The 17,340-nt window shown below is 28.9% G+C and overlaps 1 protein-coding gene across 1 annotated transcript in view; it reads right to left on the reverse strand.

The window, feature by feature from the left end:
* LOC136968636 (guanylate cyclase 32E) overlaps positions 1–17,340 on the reverse strand; it is a 173,630-nt gene that overhangs the window by 115,675 nt on the left and 40,615 nt on the right. The gene's annotated exons all lie outside the window — the stretch shown is intronic.

The raw sequence follows: 17,340 nt of genomic DNA on the forward strand, positions 1-17,340 counted from the left end.
TTTTAGATTTTAAAATTGAAACTACAATTTCTTTTTTAAAGTAACTTTTTATATCTTGAAAAGTTAATAACTTTTCCTATTTTTCGAAAGGTTTTATTACTACAGCAATTTATTTTTATTTACGTATTTTTGATATAGAAAATATCTCAATGTAGCGGGAAGCCAGAAAATTATTTAAATATTTCAAAAATATAAATCTTTAACCATACTTTTATCGTGTTTCTATCAATTATAAAAGAAAATACGTTGTTCTAAATTCAGTTTATAATTCATACTTGCAAGTATACCTGAAACACACAAAATAAATCGAATTAAACTGACTTTTAGGCCACTTTCTATTCTAATATTGCTTTCATGCATCATTATTTATAGGAAGTTACATAATTATATCATATCTGTCAAATAAATTTTAATAATATTAAGGCCTACAAACTATGAGAGGAATTTCGGAAGGAAAAAAAGTTAAATTTGCAAACTACAAACGTTTGTAAATTGAAAGTTTGTTGTAGTGAAAAACGTATGTAAATTATCATCAATGGCGTTAATTGCGAAATATATGTACACATGAAACGAAGATAAATAAACTGATTAATAAACAACTTATTGAAGAGGTATACCTGGATATAAAAAGCGACACAACCAAAATTTAAATAACTAAACACAGGTTTAATGTTAGAAGTGATCTGTACAGTTGTGTAGTACAGTACAGAAGTGATCTGTAATTTTCGTAATGAGTTTGGGGCGTTGAGAGCCGCATCCTAGAAATGCTGCAGACTATTTTCATCTTGACTGAAATAGACATTTAAAATTTCTTTTGTTCTGTGAATATACATGATTTTTTTCAAATTTTCGAGACTGTTCAATGTTTCTTTCAATAGGACTGGCGCTTTTTCCCAAACAGTTTCAAGTTTTTTCTTTTGTATCCTGACTTGTGCCTTGAAAAGAATTGACGATTGTGGAGTTGTGCCGACGTCATTACCACAGTCCACTAATCATTAAAGGAAATTTCTTCATTCAAATTCAATAATGCATTACAGATTTCTTGCCATAGTCCATCGTTACTTTCCTAAATGACTTGGTTCATTGCCACTTACTTCTTGTGATGCTTTTAAGCGCTTCTCTCCCAGAAACAGCCAATGGTATCCTGTTTTACGTCCCACCACGCATCAACTATCGTTTCGATAGATTGTTGGATGTTGACTAACTCGTTTATTCCTAACTTAATGTTAATGAGAGTGCATTGGAGTAGCCTTTCCCTTTAAATCACTTTGAAATTTTTTATGATTTCTTAACGCAAAGGCTGAGTCAACGAAATACAGTGTTGTAGCAAAATGTTGTAGCATGTTGCTGAGGCAAACATTGATCGTATGTGCTATATAATTGTCAACCAAAAGAAGATTGTTCCTGTTTTTTCCCATGTTTTTTTAAAAATTTGTCAGCCATTCAAAAACATGATGATGTTTCCTGAATGGCTTGATATGATACATACAATTAGAAAGCGTAGGTTTTCTGATTATGGATAAAATATCATGGTAAGGCTGGAAAGCATCCCGGATGATTATTCTCCAATCACTAAAGATTTTAGCTTATTGTTCCTGTTTCTATTGTAGTATAACAAAATAGATAGTCACAATTTTGAATGCTTGCCATCAACACAAATTTCTCCGTTAAGTGTCGTAGTTTTGGAGAAGAATTGAATAGATTTGAAGAATCAGAGAAGAATTAATAAAATATCCAAGTTTCGTCTGCTTTAAAAATGTTTACAAGAGAAAATTTCAAAAACTGTATTTTATTTCAATTTATTTCTCCGCAGTTTCTGGGCTGGAACTTGCTTCTTCACACACTATTCCACGTTATTCTGTATCTGTTCCTGAATCTGAATAGCCATCCAGACTGGCTTAAAAGTTCTCATTGTTCAACGTTCCAACAAATTCTAGTGCTTTCTGTTGAAGCAACGGGCCATTAACTGGAACATTTAGAAATCTTACTTTCAGCATCGATCTTTTTAAAACTTTCATCCGAAGTTTTTTTCTTTTTTGGTTCCTGAGCTGACTGCTTAGAAGCCAGTATTTTATCCTTGTTTTCAAGAATTGAAGGAAGTGTAGTTTTGTTATAAAAATTTCTTTACTATCATTTTTTTTTTACTTTAAACTGTCTTAATAATCTGAACTTTTTCTTCTAGCGTGTTTTGTTTTCTTCTGGTAGCCATACCTTCTTACATTCTTGATAGCTGTATCTTAGAATGATGTATTTGTAGAACAGAAAACAGAAAGCAAAGCTAACCATATATTTAACACTGGGTTTAAAAAGTTAAAAATAAAGAGCCACCCAAATTGTGAAACGACCCATAAAAAACTAGCAATCTCAATCGTCCGTAAAAAGAAAGTAGAGACATTCATTGTCTGCAGATCAAACTGGACAGATTGACTATTCAAGCACGATGTTCAAGTTTTAACGCAGTATTTACATATTTATATTAAATACTACACAATTCTAAGATTATATCTGTACTATGCAAGAAAATATAGTGTATTATCAAGCTACTATACCCATATCGAATCGGAGGAATGGAGTCCTATGGGCTTCCATTGCATTGTCGATCTCCTCGGTGCCAACTTAGCGCCTCATCTTAACCTCACAAAAGATGAATTAAAGAGATAAAAGACTTGTATCTATGACAATCTGCGGCTCTTATTCACTATAAGTGTTGCATCTTGTTAGTTGCAACTCGTTACTTGCTTTCGAGCTCATCCTCTTGGATACAGTTGTTTACGAGTTCGAAGAGAATAGTGGAAAAAATAGAAAAGTTGTAACGAGGTCGTTATAAAGAAGTGAAAATTGCAAAAAAGGAATATTAAACTGAAAGTTCGTTATAAATAATATTGTACAACTGAAAGACTTTCTCGTGGATTCCAGTGGAGATTTGGTCGAATAATATTGAAAAAGTTTGTTATAACGAGATCCCACTATATATGTTTTTTCATCTGCAATTTTATCTTCTATAATAAAAAATAACATTTACTGAATTTTATGAACTTTTTCTACAAAAATAAATGTCTTTAATTATGAATCATCATAAAATTAATTAATTTATTATTTAATTTACATAATAATTTATATATGTTTAAGTATATTCACATTTAGTTTTCTTTTAGTTTGATCTGAAGATATGGTCAATTTTGAAAAAAAATTTGAGTACCATTTTAAAGTGAACTAGTGGTAATTTTCTGTTAATTTTGAAACTTTTCTGTATACGTGAAAGTAAAATAGCATTTGATAATGGTCTTTATTCTTAATCTTCATCAGAACAATTAAATAATTAGAAATACCTCTCTCTTCTATACTTTTATTTTATAAAGCTAAAATTTTCTCATTAAATTATAAATTAGCAACGATATATAAATATCCTAGATTTTAATTGAAATTTCCATTGTCAAGGAGTACCACGACGATTCTTTGATTTTCTTTCTTTCACAGGATTTCCTCATTACTATGGATTACCTCAATTAAAAATCTTATCTTCAATCTCAATCATTATTCCTTTTTGTATGTTTGATTCTTTAAAATTAATATAACGTGGCTTTACATTAAACCACACATTCATCCAAAATCTAAACACAAAGTGGCATTAGAACCAACGCTTTTTTTCACCATTCGAAATATTTTTTATAAAAAGCATGGGTTCGATCACAATATAATTAAATAACTTTAGATAATTTTATTTAAAATATTTGAAAAAAGGGAACTTTCTACTGCCAAACAGACAGATGTAAAATTTTTAAAAGAGGTTTATTAATTAACATGCACTAGCATGTAGTTAGTTGCAATTACCCCATAATGGACCACAAAGGAGTCGACCAGCATGGATATACAGTGGAAAACAGTGCTCCAATCGCTACAATTCGTGATAAATTATAAGGTCCCATGATTGGATTTATTTTACATTTTACTACATATTAATCTAGCCTATATTTTTCAATGATTGGATGATACTATATTTGCATTCGAAAGGAAATAACTTATTCACTATATCAACAATTTGCTATTATATAATTATGTAAAATTAGAAAATATAGAGGGTGGTCCAAAAGTCGCTTAACCGAGATATAGTCGCGTGCGAACTCTCTCTCTCTCTCTCATCCTGTATGCACATATTTTAATTTTATAATTAAATTTTAAAGAGAAATTTGTGTATTTGATACTGTAACATAAGAATTTCTAAAAGGTAAATGTAAAATCCATTCCGTCTAAAGATAAAATAGACCATTGTTACGGTAAAATGAGAAAAATGAAATCTTTGTAATTAATTTTATGCCATTTTTCTTTAAATTAATAACAGAAACATAAATTTTATTTTTTAATTACATTTTGAATTACATTTCATTTATGAAATTTTGTCGTTGAAAGAAATTATTACTATTTTATACAGTAATTTAAGCCCTTTTCTATAATTATTTAATAAGAAAAATAACATTTAGTTGTATATTCATCTAAGATGCAGACAGAAAGGAACATATTTGATTTTCTAAACAATGAAATTACTTGAACCTGAAAGGGATCCAAACTCGTGTCTTTGTTTAGCAGAGTATTTGAAATGATCACGAAAAGAGATGGGTTCGGATTCTGTTTCAATTAAAATTGAATTGTCTATTATGAACAAACAACTGTCGTAAAAATAATCCTGTTTACTTGTTTTTAATGGTTTCTATTTGTAACAAGATCAGAGTCAACGTTTTCTTTTCAATAGCATTGGAAATGCTTTCAATAAAAATTCGAATCCAGTTCTAAGTTAAATTGTATTGTTTATTGTGAAAAACGTTCAAAAAAGAATTTTTTGCTAACGAAGGTCATTTTTACTTGCAAAACATTTATTTATCTAGTTTATTTGCGACAGAACAAACAGAGAATATTTCTTTTAAAGCTCATTATAATTAATAAGCAATTTTGTGTAAAATAAACACCTCGTTCATTATAGTTTGAGTAAAATACTTTATTAAATTGATTTTGATATAAATTTGAAATTTTTAAATGTATTTTTATATAATATTTGTTTTGTTTTGTCATCATTAAAATAAATATATAACTCTTATATTAATATAATGACGTTCATCTCTTTCTTAGCTTTAACAAATGCATCAAATACTCATTAAAGTAATTGATATTCTGTTTTTAAAGCGTATTTTCTTTAAATTATCTTAATTAACATCTTAAATAATATATATTACATTATTGAAAGTTTACTTATAAAAGAATATATATTAATATGCTTTTTACGAGTTATGTCAACTTATTATTAATTTTTTAAGGAACTATATTTTATAAACGATTCATTCATATACCCTTACATTATGAAAAACGGTGTTTTTACATAGAAGATATTAAGTGATTATTCGAAAGAATTGTTGTCGTTTTAGTTAAAAAATATCAAGAATTTATTAATATTTATCAAGATTATTCAATTTTAAAATTTATATCGTCATTAGTGAAGAGTCTGGGTGAACTTTAATGTACCGTACTTCCTTAATTCAAAATTTTCCCCTGAACGGTGCTATATAAATGACTGGCATGACACTGTTGTTATCAGGAAAAGTATGATGTACTGTACAGTGGCAAGACACTAGTAATTTGAGATCGAAAACATATGTTTTAAATTATAAATTAAGAACATGATTAAAAATTGCAGTCGTAATTAATTTTTGCTCGTGTAATTCAAAAACAAATGCTTACTATTAATTAAAATATATATAATAAAAAATTAGTTAAGTGTATTTTTGGTATAAATGTTCATTTATTACATGCAATCTGTAATCTCTGTATTTATTTCTATTGATTATCAACGTTTATCACATACACTGTGGGACAATTGCATCAAACAATAAAGAGTATTAAAATCTTTTAAGCAAAATTCTATATATATAAATTACTTGCAAGTTGTTATTAATTATTTATTAAATAAGAGCTTAGTTATATGCGCTGTTTTTGCTAAAATGTCTGCTATTTAACATTGTGTATGAGTTTTTATTAACATTTCTCAATACTTTCAAGTATTTATACTTGGATAAAAAATTCACTTTATTATCTCGTCATCTAATTGAATGCATTTCTGTTTGATGTTACGTGTGTATGTGCAACACGAATGCATTAGTAATGCCGTTAATTTAATATTTGTTTACAAAAATTCTGCAACAAACAAATGAAAAAAGAAAAAAATATATGAAAAAGTTATTTTCTTAAATATATAATTTATTTATTAATTTTCTAAATTTATTATTATAAATTTGTATTTTCTTCCTGTTCTTCCCGTTATATTTTATGTTTTCAAAGTTGTTTGGCTATTTTTCTACTTAAATGGGTTAGACCCGGAATGAAGCGAGTGGAGAGGATGACGGAAAGAACGCACCCAGAGATTTATATATAAAAATATACCCGTTTATTTTTTCCATAGGACTAATTAGGTACAAACGATTACTTTACAGAGAGACACGTGATAAGGTACATGGCTCACGATCCGCGAACATAAATTCTACGCGGATTAGAGAGAGAGAGAGAGAGCTTACAAATATTCGCGTGTAGGATAAATACCTCAAGATATGTAGTCGGATGTCGATGTAATAATCGATGATATCCTTATAGACCGTTGTAGGTGTTCGGGCTAAGAATAAATGATCTTATAGTAGATCGTCGGTAATGACTCTGTCCACTAACAGGTAATAGTTGTTCAGGTAGGAAGTGTAACGATGACAGTTCGGCTTGAATATAGATGATGAGGGAGGATCGGCGGCGACAGGTAACTATCCTTTTGAGCGCACAAACACACGGTCAGTAACAACTTCTTCGTCTTACTCATCGTACTCCCTTTTTATATGGGGAGGGAGTTTGCAGGCCCTTCTTTAATTTCGTCAGAAGAGATGATCTTCTTGGACCAATAAAATTATTGGTGACGTAGTCGTGTCACCGAAATTTGACTCATCTTAACAAGGAACTCAACTCGTGGGAATCGAGTTTAAACTGTTCTTATCAACAGAATTTATCAGTTGATTTCCCGTTTAACTAACCCTTTTTGGTCTATTTCGTTCCGTTTTTGTATAAAATGTAGAGTTTGTATAAAATATAGTTAAAAGATTATAAAGGTACAATATAAATGAATAAAGTTCACAAATATTCCGTCGTCAATATATAATTTATTTATTAATTTTCTAAATTTATTATTATAAATTTGTATTTTCTTCCTGTTCTTCCCGTTATATTTTATGTTTTCAAAGTTGTTTGGCTATTTTTCTACTTAAATTTATATTTTTGTACGTTATCTTTTGTACGTTTTGTACGTATTCGATAAATAATTAAATTAATAAATTAATTTTTATTTAAAATAAACAATATTTAATAATCATGTTAACGAAATTCAAAATTCTTATGAAAATATTGTGAAAGAATCCAATTTTTTTATGAACTTTTATAAATAATTAAATTTCTAAAAGTCATTTATAATTTTAACTTGTTATAAAATTATAAGACTTAATTAACCTGTTACTGATTTTAAGACAAAGACATGCTATAAACTGTTCATCAAACGTGGTAGATTTTTTTTAAATTTTGTTAATAAAAACTACAACTAAACGTATACATAATTATATACCTCATATTTGACGTCATTAAAACATCATCGACGATGATTTTACGCACAAATCTACGTCACTAATTAACGGAAGTTGATAATGATAGGAGGCTTTAGAATTACAAGTAAAGTAAATTTTAATAAAGAAAAATCAAAGTAATAAATTTTAAATATTATATAATTAAACTTCAAGTTCAACTTTATATTAATCACTTTAATGAATTAATTAGGATTATTAATCTTTTAGAGAAGAAATTACGCTATTTAATTTTAGGACTTCTTTTATTTCTTCTTCCTCTTAAATTCAAGAATGTGAAGTTGAGTTTAATAAATAATCGATGTTGTTGCATTTGTCAAAGTATTGTAATTAGTTAAATATAATTAGTTTTGATTAATATTACTGGAAATTTTTTATTTTATAATTGTTCTCTAATGATTTTTGTGATTATTGGGTTGTAATTTTGAAATTTGGCAGTCGTCCGATGTCTGTCCTTTGTTAATCTCGAGAAAGTAGTTATAGAGATGAAAATTGAGACCAGATGTAGAAAGCATATGGGACGTAATCCCCGAATAAATATATAGGAACGTTCGTTCTGAACCGGAAGTATAAAGTTATTTTTTAAATTAAAAGATAAATAAAAATTGCTGCCCGGCATTGTGACGACGTTGCTCGTTCTATATAATTTCATGACAATTTCTGAATTTTTATAGAAAAAGTTCGAAAATATATTTAATATTTAATTAATAATTATAAAGTATTATAGTTTATATATTGTAGAATGTAAATATTACATAAAGGAATATTATGAGTAGGAAAGAAGTATTATAATTTCAAGTATAATTTCATCAAAAACTGGAATTTACAAGTAAAATTTTATTGAAGAATAATTAAAAAATGTCTTAAGAAAAGTGGATAAAGAATGTAATAACATCAAGAACAAAGTAATTTAATATTTGAGGATGAGAACCAGAAAGAAAGTAAACAATATGATAGAGAAAGAATTTCAATATCCTACTCTTTTAAAGTTGAATTAAGGAAAAACATAAACAACTTTATAGTTTTAAAGTTGCTATCGATAAAAGTATATGTTTTTTTAAGTATAAACTCCATAAAACACAGGAAATGTAATTTTAAAGGGTTTCAAACATTATCTTATACTACTTTTTTCAATATTTTATTAACAAAACGTTTAATTGAAATTATATTGAAACGAAGGAACATCATCGAACTAATTAATTGAACTATAGAAAAAATGTATATATAAGGTTTATAATTCTGTTTGTATATACATTTTTAAGTTGGCTCGCTTCCTATAATGGCAGAAATTTTAATAAATGGATTATATTTACTATCCTTAGAGAGATCGCAAGTTACAGTTGAAACTGCTGATATATGATATACACAAAGCTATAAGTTTAAAAACTAATTATAATAAAATTAAACGGAATTAAATTCTTACGTGTTTAATTATGTGTTGATAATTCTGGATCTAAACAAAATTAGAGACGTTGGGCCAGAAAACTTATTTCTAATCCAATTGGGTTTATTACACCAGTTTGGCTCTTAAAACTAAGTTTAGTATCAAGAGAATTTTCATGAAATTAGATTTTATTTTCACGCCATTTTTGAAGGTTGAAGTTGCAATTTGTTGCACGCATTAAATTCCAGGTTGCAATTATTAATTATCTTTTAATTTAAAGAATTACGTGACTCTGGTTCATACCGGAAGTTCCTATATATATCAGGCCCCTAAGCTTTCCTGATCCATTCTCGATTTTCATTTGTCTAACCTCATTCTCGAGATTAACGAAGGACAGACAGCCAGACAGTCCTGAAACTCGAAAATTGCAGCCCCCCAAAAAAAACAATTCTAAAAAGAGCCAGAAAGAGATAAGAATGTATACATTTTAACAGAAGAAAATGTATAGTTAATTACTATAAAAATTAATTAATTAACTAAGAAATCTCATTTACGGCATTTTATTATTTATCGACATACGTATAGTTAGTTACAAGTGATTTTTCTAGATTATGAACATTTTATTATATTATTTAATGTAATAAATATACAAATCTTTAATATTTTTGATTAAAAATTAATAGTTCAATTACAGGATCAAAACATCGTAGATAAGTTTTTAAAGTAATAAAAATAAATTACAACTTTCTACTTCTAATTCAAAAAATGCAAAAGGGTTGAAAGGGCGAGATGATGAAGAGTTTACGGAAAATATAATGAAAGTGGAAGTAAATGATTAATCAAAATAGGACATTTTTTCCGTGTACAAATGGAAATTTCAATTGTGCTTTATATCCTGTAATCAATATTCTCTCTCTCCCCTTCTGATATGAAATTGCATCTAAAATACAGCATTAAAAATAAAATTGATGGAAATAGTAAATGAGAAATGTCTTCTATTCCTGAATAATTTAAAATTCCCTACATAATAAATAATATATATATTATTGTATACATTAGAAGTTGCTTTTGCAACTTAATTCGAAATTGTTTAAGTCGTAAAGTGAATCATTCTGATTAAAATAAACTCAGTGTCATGAATTGAGATTATACACTTCGTGTGTGAAATAGTGTTAAATAAATAAGACTACATAAAAATAAAAATAAAAAATGCGGAATTTTCTCAATTGTAATAGAAAATATAGCCTATTTGGTTCCTTCAGATGAAACGTAGATTATAGGCCCTAGTGTACACTTTTACAGCAGGCCGTAGAGAGAATAGGACCCGCTGTACAAGTGCAAGGGATCATCTTTACGATTGGTTTTACAATATAATTGTTACTGCCAATGCTTAAGTAATGTTTTTTTTATGTTTGTGATCACAATGTCAGGCTGCAATTTTTAATCATATTTTAATTTAAATTTATTTCCATTCTCGAGATTAACGAAAGACATACAGACAAACGGATCTCAGTGGGAATGTATAAGTCTGCAATTTGTAAATTGAAGCCCAGTAATTACATTTGCTAAAGCGTTGTCATTACGGCCGGATGGCCGAGCGGCCAAGGTGGCAACCTACCGCTCTGGGGGACCCGGGATCGAATCCGATCGGGTCGAATAATCCCCAGGAATTTTTCGGGGGGTGGTCCGTTCGGATATGTCGGGCCCCGTCCCTCACCACCCGGTCGCCCCATTGTGGGCCTGGCCGAACCCATAATGGGCCTTCTAAAAGAGGCCCTCTTAGTGCCCACAGGGCGAAAAGATTTAAAAAAAAGCGTTGTCATTTATGTAATGAACGAAAAAGAATCTCGTTTTTTAAAGTTTGTAAGAAATAAAGTTTTCAAATAACGTAGGAATTTACTCTTTACAATGATTAACTGACTTTAGAACTATCCTGTATAGCTTTTTTTTTAGCTTTTTGCTTAGTAACTATCCTTTATTTCATTTTTTCTTATTAACGAATTGTTTATTATTTAGTGAGATGCTTTGTTTTATTTGTTTACGGTAACGTCACACGTGGACGATCTGCGAAAAGGGGGATGCCTCCTGGGGACTTTCTATGAAAAATGGCCGTATTTAGGTGTTACAATCGTGAAGAAAACCTGGAAATTTCCACGTGGCTGGTCCGTAGATCAGGCGCAAACCCACGACTATCAACACACCTACCAGTGTTTATGTCTTAGAGGTCATCATGTCATCAGATATCCTCTCAGATATGAATAAATTTAAAAGTTTTAAAGTCACTTTCTTAATAATTTATATACATTCCTATCTATAACATTAATTAAAATAATACTATATGTTTTCTCTATTTGTTTGAATAAACAAAGTATATCATATTTAATAACAGAATTTGATATCACTTTCAAATAAATAAATAGTTGATTAGACAAAATATCATTAAAAGTTAATAAATATTAAATAATTATTGCATTCGAATTTAATTAATATCATATTGAACTTAAGCAAACTTAAGTCTAATGTTGAAACTTTTTTCTTTTTAATTTTTAAAATTAATTTTGATTGAAGTTTGAAATTTCTTTTTATAAAATAAACTAATAATATAAGGTATTAAAGGATAATTTTTGACGTAATAAATGATATTTTAATAAATAATTTGTATTTTTTAATTTATACTTTGCATGTATAATTTGTAAAAGTCAGAAAATAGGACATATTTTACACATTCTTTTTTAAAACTCTTTCCGTCTTGTGAGCGTATTGAGGACCTTTTATTTACACAAACAACCCGCTAATAGCCGAGTGAATAGAATCACAGAACACTAACAATTGGTCTCTGGTTCATGCCTCACTAACTGGTTGGCCGCGTGGAGTTTTTCAGGTTTACTTCAGGTACTAAAAATTATGGGCCAGTGTCGGGGTGGAATTGTGTAAACACGATTCCCGCCCTTCCCTTTTTGCGCTGATAACGATCATCGTTCCAAGAAGACGGTGGAGGGAGGGACTGACCACATGTGAACGGGAAAACACCGGGTGGTCATCCGACACGTGGCCGACATGTGTGTACGAACAAGGTCGAGGCGGGAAGAGGGGAGTGGACGCTCGGGTGTGGGAAAGAAAAAGGAGAGAGGGACGCAGGTGGTGGAGGTCAGTTCGTCTTGTTACGTGATTCGAGAGGTTCGCCCACGTTACGCCATCCGGACGGTTGGCGAGAGAAGTTTCGAAGATCGTTTGGACCCGAGCGGAGCCTTCAAGCAACGGAATATTCGCAAGGTGTCTTCCCGACGGACCTGCAACGGTGTTTCCCAACAGGACACACAGAACTTCATCGGATGTTATTGGCGCACCGGGTCGGTCGCCAATAGTGAACACATCGGACGTTTTTGTGAACTTTACTGCCAGTTTCTTATAGAAAGTCCTTCTTGCAGTGCCACATCGTTAGACTTCATAACGGTTTTTTTCCCGTGTTGCATGGCCATAAACCATCAACCAATTCAATGACAAAACGGTGGATTAAGTAAGGGACAAGACTTGACACGTACAAAACAGATCACATCTTGAGAAATTCCCGAAATTCTTGACTCGGACTCAAATTAGGATCTCTTAAAATGGCAGGCTAATGCCTTTTCCACCTCGGCCATATGGTCTTTATACACTGTTAGTTATAATAAAAGAAACGTGTGGATGTAAAGGGAACAAATGTAATTAAGTACCCCTAAATGTTGAACCTGAAACCTATCTAAAACGGGAAAAATTTTTTAGAACGGAAGGATTTTCTATGTTAAAAAGGAAACCTGTTTAAAGCAGAAACTTCCCGGTACCATGCGATTCCGGTTTACGCAGTTTTACCCCTAGAATTCTGTTTTACGACCAATTAGGTCGTAAAGCGGGTATAGTTTTTTATGTAGAAGTTAATAAAATATTTAAATTACAACTAGATGGTTATAATTTAAATAACACAAATTATAAATCCAAAAAAAAAGAAAATTATAATATTTTTTTAGACTTAAAAAAAATTAGGTATTGATTCTCATAATCTAGGTCGCGGTTACTTCTTTCGTGAATTTCCAACTAGTTGAAACACGAACTCTTGGAACGTTTACATATAAATGAGCTTTTAAATAAAAAGGAAATAACGTAAAACGATTCGAATTTATTATAATATCAAAGGAATGATACTAAGATTAAACAAGTTGAAAATACAGTAGAGCATCGATTATCTGACCCCGATTAACCGACTTATCGGTTAACCGACCGCGTTCTAGTCGGCAAATTCAAATGTCCGCTAGTGATGTGACGCTACAATATTTGGTTATGTCTTGGCTACTTTAATATTATTTTTCTTAAATTTTTGCATGTTTTAGCTGGCAGCACTAGCTCGACCATGAAAGGGAGTGTTTAAACCAGGCCTAATACACTATACTAATAATGTATTTTTTCATACTTTTCGGTTATCCGACTTTTCAGTTATCCGACCAACCCCAGTCCCCAATTGAGTCGAATAATCGATGCTCTACTGTATAAATAATAATTCTCGTCCCCAGATATGAATTTAATAATTTTTGCATGATATAAATCTTAACTCAATGGGAAGAGTCATTTAGTTTGATTTTATAATAGTAAGCACTAAAACTAATACAGTGAAATCTATACAAAACGGAATCGTGCGATTCCTGTTTACACAGGTTCCGTTTTAGACATGTTTTAATGTGCTTAACTACAGTAATTTACAGGTGTTTTTATGAGTCGTATTACACCACTTTGATGGAATGTTCAACAATTCGTGTCTTTAGTCATAATGCCATTTAGTGCCTTAATTTTGTAGACAAAATTAATAATTTCCGGTAATTAACTGGGAAAAAACCGGAAATACTGAAAAAAGTTGGTAAATTTGCAGTCCCCAATCAGGAACATTTATTCAAACTTTATTACATGTTTCGGTATACAAACCCTCAACAGACTATTAAATAAATGGATATTCAATAAGTGATACGTGAGTTTCAATTCTCGATATATCGGGCTGCGGATTTACCGTGGAATTCGAAATATCCTGGTCAGAGAATCCTAATTACCTTGCTAAATTTACCGTGGAATTCGAAATATCCTGGTCAGAGAATCCTAATTACCTTGCTAAATCAGGAGTTGACTATATAGAAATATAACGAATTATATTTAAATCACTTACTTAATGGAGACACGACAAATATTTTGATTGATTTTATTACAAAAACTAGTATTACATTGCTTTTTCTACAAATTACAGGCTTCATAATTTACCACAAAGCATTTATAAATGACTAACTCAATCCATAACTAAAAATAAAAAATCATGTCTCCATTAGTAATTTATCAAAAAACGAACAAACTTTATTGTGACATCGTCACAATGGCAGACTGAAATTTTTAATTTATTTAATTTAAAATATATTCTTTTGAACTCAAATTAGTAGTGTCTTGTCCCTATACATCATTCTTTTCCTGATAATAACAGAGTCATGCTAGTCACCCATGTAACTCCGTTCAGGGGAAATTTTTGAAATAAAGAAGGACAGACAGACAGTTGACAGTGGGAATTTATACGTCTATTAAATATCTCTCTACAATTATAAAATATTATCCTCCTTTAATGGATATTAATGAAATTAAGCGTTTGTTTATTAAGCTATCTGTTGTAAATATGAAAGAAGTTATTGAAATGAAGAGATAATTAATTATCATTAAAAGAGAATAATGTTATATTTGTAATGAATAATACAGATGTACTAAACAATATTATTCGAGGAGGGCTAATACAGCTCTGTATAAATGAATGAAAAAACTAATTTATTAGAGAAATTTTTAAAAGAATTTATATACAAAATATAAACAGGTATACAGTTAATATAGTGTATCAATGGAAGAAGAAATGAAAACAAGAAGAGAAAACATAAGAAAAAAAGGAAGAAGACAAAGAAAATAAGAAAAAAAGACGGAGAAAAAGAGAAAAGTGGAAGAAGAAGAAAGAAGATGAGAAAAAGGAAGAGAGAGGAGAAAAGTAGGAAGAAATAGAAGAAGAAGAGAAAAGGAGGTAAAAGAAAAAAAAATATTATAGGAAAGAAGAGTAAAAGATTATCATATAGTACGTATTTTCAAAGTAGGACTAATGAAAGGTGAAGATAGAATAAGAGAAAACTGAAGAGGAGTAATGTAATATTAAAAAATAGAATAGAAAATTATCGAAGTTTTGAACAGAGATATGATTTACTTAAACAAAAGATTTTAGAATGATCGATAAAGCAAACAAAAAATTCATCTCATTTCTAAGACGTTACTATCGAAGAAAAACAAACGATAAAGTATTGCTTCTATGAGTGAGAAATTGATAATCCTAAATTAAATTTTATCACATAATTTAATTTTTATCACATTATTTAAATTATCCGCAAAAAACATTATTGTTGATTTTATCTTTTCTTACACGTCAACAATATTATTTTTCTGTTTTTATTTAGCAATAAATTTAAATTTTTTGATAATTTTTCTTATTAATATTAAAACATAAACTTTGCTATTCATAATTAAATTATATTAATAACAAAGTTCACGAAATTCACATCACAGTTCTCATTACAAAATATTATTTTAAAAAATTAATATCATAATTAAGTAAAGGCGAGAAATGTTTATCAAATTCACATTCCAAATCTAATTTTGTTAATAAATAAAAAAAAACAATTTTTCAAACGAATTTGTGTGTATTTTCTAATTAATTAATCAATATGAAGTTGTATCTAGTCCAATGTGAATTACAAAGGATTCTAACAAAAGAAAGTCCTCTACAAATTTTAATTAATTTTTTCAACAAATTTAAGCTAAAAATGACCACAAAAATACTTCCAAAATATTACTTTATACTGCTTAATTTTTATTTTTAAATTCATAAAATAAATACAAAGATGAGAGAAAAACTCCACGAAACACTTAAAATTTCTACTGTTATTTAAGACAGAGGATATAAATTAGTAAAAGTTGTTATAATATATAATTCACTAAGTTAATTAATTACGTTGTGAATATAATTAATTAATTTTCTAAATTAATTAAAGCAATTGTTTTACAGTTATATGTTATAATAACTGCAATTGTAGTTCTATAGTGTATGTAGTTTACACATACATAAAATCTGGTTGTAAAAGATAAAAATATTATTAAATTACATGAATAAAAATTAAGAATATTTTATAACAGATATAAATAAAAAAATTTTTTTTAAATTCTTAATTAATTTATTGCAAATTATTTGTATAATATAATATGAAATAGAATAATTATAGTAAAATAATAATATTTAATGTTATAAAAGTAATTAAATACTTTCGAAATTAATAAAATAAAATTATTTAAAAAATGAAAAATATATATATATTTGTAGACCTATAAATTTCTATTTTGTCCGTCTGTCCGTCTTTCCTTAATCTCGAGAACGGTGTTAGATAGATGCTGGCATGACTGTTGTTATCAGGAAAAGTATGATGTACAGGGGCAAGTGACTACTAATTTGAGATCTAAAGCATATATTTTAAATTTAAAACATGATAAAAAATTGCAGCTTGGTATTGTGACGACGTCGCAATAATTATTTCTCGTTTAATTAAAAAATTGTATTTATTTATTAGATATAAGAAACTACAAATCTGGAAGATACTGGAATTTCATCTTGAATATTTTTATTTTAAAAAATCAATCAACAGTTTCTTTTTTATCTTTTATTAAATTCATTTATTTCTTTGGAGAATTAAACTCTCCTTCATTAATATCTGCATAATCTAACGGGAATACTTAAGAATAATTGCATTTTTAGGGGATTGTTGCTTAATTTCCTTTCAATTTTAGATAAACTACTAGATGATTCTATTATAGATAAAGGAAAGAGAAAATTACTTTATACAAATGCTTTTTAGAATTAACAAGATTTTCTTCAACTCAGATGAAAGAAAAGGATATAAATTAATTCAATGGTTACTATTTTAACATAACATAGTGAGATAAGTGTAGTTTTATCATTTATTTTTAATATATTTTGCTGTAATGCATTACAAATAAATCATATGACACAAATTGAAGATCTTCCCCTTTTTAGCTAAACTTTTGAGCTATATCTTTCATAAATTATATGAACTTGTAATATCACGTGCCGCAACCCCACATAAACTGTAAAAATAAATTAATAGATTTGATTTAAAAAGGGAAGAAAATACTTGCAATTTAACAGGTGAGGACAATATTTCCAGAGTAAAATTAGTCTTCATCATACTCAAGGCCTAT

Source organism: Centruroides vittatus, unplaced genomic scaffold, assembly GCF_030686945.1.
Source record: "Centruroides vittatus isolate TY-2023 unplaced genomic scaffold, ASM3068694v2 contig_150, whole genome shotgun sequence".
In the NCBI taxonomy this organism is placed as follows: domain Eukaryota; kingdom Metazoa; phylum Arthropoda; class Arachnida; order Scorpiones; family Buthidae; genus Centruroides; species Centruroides vittatus.